At 40.8% G+C, this 5,117-nt stretch overlaps 1 non-coding gene across 1 annotated transcript; it reads right to left on the reverse strand.

Annotated features, from left to right (window-relative positions):
• Window positions 1-889: 889 nt before the first annotated feature.
• Window positions 890-997, reverse strand: LOC130964344 (small nucleolar RNA R71). Its single transcript, XR_009080441.1, has one exon. It is a non-coding gene; the product is annotated as a small nucleolar RNA R71 (small nucleolar RNA).
• Window positions 998-5,117: the final 4,120 nt, after the last annotated feature.

A 5,117-nucleotide genomic window follows, 5' to 3' on the forward strand; every position in this document is an offset into this window, starting at 1 on the left:
CACATCTTTTTAAAATAGTTTTCAATCAAATCTTTTTTATTTCTAATTTCAAAATCTTTTCAAAAATCACTTGATTTCTTTTCCACTCTTATTTTCGAAAATCAATTAAGTGTTTTTCAAAATGTTTTCAAAATCTTTTACTTAATTTTCGAAAATTACTTCCCTTCTTCTCACATCCTTCTATTTATGGACTAACACTATTCCTTAATGCAAAATTCGAACTCCATCTTCTTTGATAAGTTCGAATTTTCTACCTCTGTCTTCCATTTTTCTTTTCCTCTGACACCTCAAGGAATCTCTATACTGTGACATAGAGGATCCCATATTTTCTTGTTCTCTTCTTCGTATGAGCAGGAACAAAGACAAAGGCATTCTTGTTGAAGCTGACCCTGAACCTGAAAGGACCTTGAAGAGAAAGCTAAGAGAAGCCAAAGCACAACTCTCTTTAAAGGACCTGACCGAATTCTTCAAAGAAGAAGAACACATGGCAGCCGAAAATAACAACAATGCCAACAATGCAAGGAAGGTGCTGGGTGACTTTACTGCACCTACTCCCAATTTCTATGGGAGAAGCATCTCTATCCCTGCCATTGGAGCAAACAACTTTGAGCTTAAGCCTCAATTAGTTTCTCTAATGCAACAGAATTGCAAATTCCATGGACTTCCAATGGAAGATCCTCATCAGTTTTTAGCTGAGTTCTTGCAAATCTGTGACACAGTCAAGACTAATGGGGTAGACCCTGAGGTCTACAGACTGATGCTATTCCCTTTTGCTGTAAGAGACAGAGCTAGAATATGGTTGGATTCACAACCTAAAGATAGTCTGGACTCTTGGGAAAAGCTAGTCAATGCCTTCTTGGCAAAGTTCTTTCCACCTCAAAAATGGAGTAAGCTTAGAGTGGAAGTCCAAACCTTCAGACAAAAGGATGGAGAATCCCTCTATGAAGCTTGGGAAAGATACAAACAATTAATCAGAAAATGTCCCTCAGACATGCTTTCTGAATGGAGCATCATAGGTATTTTCTATGATGGTCTCTCTGAACTATCCAAGATGTCTTTGGATAGCTCTGCTGGAGGATCTCTTCATTTGAAGAAGATGCCTACAGAAGCTCAAGAGCTAATTGAAATGGTTGCAAATAACCAATTCATGTACACTTCTGAAAGGAATCCTGTGAACAATGGGACTAGTCAGAAGAAAGGAGTTCTTGAGATTGATACTCTAAATGCCATACTGGCTCAGAATAAAATATTGACTCAACAAGTCAATTTGATTTCTCAAAGTCTGTCTGGAATGCAAAATGCACCAAGCAGTACTAAGGATGCTTCATCTGAAGAAGAAGCTTATGATCCTGAGAACCCTTCAATGGAAGAGGTGAATTACATGGGAGAACCCTATGGAAACACCTATAATTCTTCATGGAGAAATCACCCAAATTCATGGAAGATTCAAGAGAGACCTCAACAAGGTTTCAACAACAATAATGGTGGAAGAAACAGGTTTAGCAATGGCAAGCCTTTTCCATCATCTTTTCAGCAACAGACAGAGAATTCTAAGCAGAACACCTCTGACTTAGCAACCATGGTCTCTGATCTAATCAAAACCACTCAAAGTTTCATGACTGAAACAAGGTCCTCCATTAGGAATTTGGAGGCACAAGTGGGACAGCTGAGCAAGAAAGTTACTGAACTCCCTCCTAGTACTCTCCCACGCAACACAGAAGAAAATCCAAAAAGAGAGTGCAAGGCCATCAACATGGCCGAATTTGGAAAGGAAGGAGAGGCAGTGAACGCCACTGAGGAAGACCTCAATGGGCGTGCACTGACCTCCATTGAGTTCCCCAATGAGGAACCATGGGAATCTGAGGCTCAAAATGAGACCATAGAGATTCCATTGGACTTACTTCTGCCTTTCATGAGCTCTGATGAGTATTCTTCCTCTGAAGAGGATGAGTATGTCACTAAAGAGCAAGTTGCTAAATACCTTGGAGCAATCATGAAGCTAAATGACAAGTTATTTGGAAATGAGACTTGGGAGGATGAACCCCCTTTGCTCACCAAAGAACTGGATGACTTGTCTAGGCAGAAATTACCTCAAAAGAGACAAGATCCTGGGAAGTTTTCCATACCTTGTACCATAGGCACCATGACCTTCAAGAAGGCTCTGTGTGACTTAGGGTCAAGTGTAAACCTCATGCCTCTCTCTGTAATGGAGAAGCTAGGGATCTTTGAGGTACAAGCTGCAAGAATCTCACTAGAGATGGCAGACAACTCAAGAAAACAAGCTCATGGACTTGTAGAGAATGTTTTGGTAAAGGTTGAAGACCATTACATCCCTACTGATTTCATAGTCCTAGAGACTGGGAAGTGCATGGATGAAACCATCATCCTTGGCAGACTCTTCCAAGCCACAGCAAAGGCTGTGATTGATGTTGATGGAGGAGAGTTGATCATTCAAGTGAATGAAGAATCCTTGGTGTTTAAGGCTCAAGGATATCCCTCTGTCATCATGGAGAGGAAGCATGAAGAGCTTCTCTCAAATCAGAGTCAAACAGAGCCCCCACAGTCAAACTCTAAGTTTGGTGTTGGGAGGCCACAACCAAACTCTAAGTTTGGTGTTGAACCCCCACATTCAAACTCTAAGTTTGGTGTTGGGAGGTTCCAACATTGCTCTGAGTATCTGTGAGGCTCCATGAGAGCCCTCTGTCAAGCTACTGACATTAAAGAAGCGCTTGTTGGGAGGCAACCCAATATTATATTTTATATATTTTCTTTTGTTATTTTATGTTTTTGTAGGTTGATGATCATAAGAAGTCACAAAATCCATTGAAAAAGCAAAAACAGAATGAAAAACAGGAAGAAAAACAGCACACCCTGGAGGAAGAACCCACTGGCGTTTAAACGCCAGTGAGGCTAGCAGTTGGGCGTTTAACGCCCAGTCTGGCACCATTCTGGGCGTTTAACGCCAGAAAGGGGCACCAGACTGGCGTTAAACGCCAGAAAAGGGCAAGAACCTGCGTTAAACGCCAGGAATGGGCACCAGCCCGGCGTTTAACGCCAGAAATGGCTCAAAACGTGATTTTGAATGCCATTTCGTGCAGGGATGACTTTTCCTTGACACCACAGGATCTGTGGACCCCACAGGATCCCCACCAACCCCACCACTCCCTCTCTCTTCTTCTTCACCCATTCATCACTCACATCCATCCTTCATAAAACCACACAACCTCCTCCATCTCCTCCATTTTCTTCTTCTTCTCCTCTATTCTTTCTTCTTTTGCTCGAGGACGAGCAAACCTTTTAAGTTTGGTGTGGTAAAAGCATTGCTTTTTGTTTTTCCATAACCATTTATGGTATCCAAGGCCGGAGAAACCTCTAGAAAGAGGAAAGGGAAGGCAAAAGCTTTCACCTCCGAGTCATGGGAGATGGAGAGATTCACCTCAAGGGATGCACTTTCCTCCACAAGACTATTGGAGCAACTAAACACCTCCCTATGAGAATTGAGTTCCAACATGGGACAACTAAGGGTGGAGCACCAAGAACATTCCATCCTCCTCCATGAAATTAGAGAAGATCAAAGAATCATGAGAGAGGAGCAACAAAGACAAGGAAGAGACATTGAGGAGCTCAAGCACTCCATAAGACCTTCAAGAGGAAGAACAAGCCGCCATCACTAAGGTGGACCCGTTCTTTAATCTCCTTGTTCTTTGCTTTTCTGTTTTTCGAAAATTTATGCTTATGTCTGTCCATGTTTGTGTCTTATGATCATTAGTGTCTTAGTGTCTATGCCTTAAAGTTATGAATGTCCTATGAATCCATCACCTTTCTTAAATGAAAACTGTTTTTATCACAAAAGAACAAGAAGTACAGGATTTCAAATTCATCTTTAAAACTAGCTTAATTAGTTTGATGTGGTGACAATACTTTCTGTTTTCTGAATGTATGCTTAAACAGTGCATATGTTGGCTCTTGAAAGAATGATGAAAAAGGAGACATGTTACTGAGGATCTGAAAAATCATAAAAATGATTCTTGAAGCAAGAAAAAGCAGTGAATACAAAAAAAAAAAAAAGAGAGAAGGAGAAAAATGAAAAAAAAAAGGGAGAAAGAAAAGGAAAAGAAAAAGAAAGAAATAAAGTTGTGATCCAAGGCAAAAAGAGTGTGCTTAAGAACCCTGGACACCTCTAATTGGGGACTTTAGCAAAGCTGAGTCACAATCTGAAAAGGTTCACCTAATTATGTGTCTGTGGCATGTATGTATCCGGTGGTAATACTGGAAAACAGAGTGCTTTGGGCCACGGCCAAGACTCAATAAGTAGCTGTGTTCAAGAATCATCATACTTAACTAGGAGAATCAATAACACTATCTGGATTCTGAGTTCCTAAAGAAGCCAATCATTCTGAATTTCAAAGGATAAAGTGAGATGCCAAAACTGTTCGGAGGCAAAAAGCTACTAGTCCCGCTCATCTAATTTGGAGCTAAGTTTCATTGATAATTTGGAGTCTATAGTATATTCTCTTCTTTTTATCTTATTTGATTTTCAGTTGCTTGGGGACAAGCAACAATTTAAGTTTGGTGTTGTGATGAGCGGATAATTTGTACACTTTTTGGCATTGTTTTTAGTATGTTTTTAGTAGTTTTAGTTGAGTTCTTAGTATATTTTTATTAGTTTTTAGCTAAAATTCACTTTTCTGGACTTTACTATGATTTTGTGTGTTTTTCTGTGATTTCAGGTATTTTCTGGCTGAAATTGAGGGATCTGAGCAAAAATCTGATTCAGAGACTGAAAAGGACTGCAGATGCTGTTGGATTCTGACCTCCCTGCACTCGAAGTGGATTTTCTGGAGCTACAGAAGCCCAATTGGCGCGCTCTCAACAGCGTTGGAAAGTAGACATCCTGGGCTTTCCAGCAATATATGATAGTCCATACTTTGCCCAAGATTTGATGGCCCAAACCGGCGTTCAAAGTCACCTCAAGAAATTCCAGCGTTAAACGCCGGAACTGGCACCTAATTGGGAGTTAAACGCCCAAACTGGCATAAAAGCTGGCGTTTAACTCCAAGGAGAGTCTCTACACGAAAATGCTTCATTGCTCAGCCCAAGCACACACCAAGTGGGCC

Source organism: Arachis stenosperma, chromosome 2, assembly GCF_014773155.1.
Source record: "Arachis stenosperma cultivar V10309 chromosome 2, arast.V10309.gnm1.PFL2, whole genome shotgun sequence".
Taxonomy (NCBI): domain Eukaryota; kingdom Viridiplantae; phylum Streptophyta; class Magnoliopsida; order Fabales; family Fabaceae; genus Arachis; species Arachis stenosperma.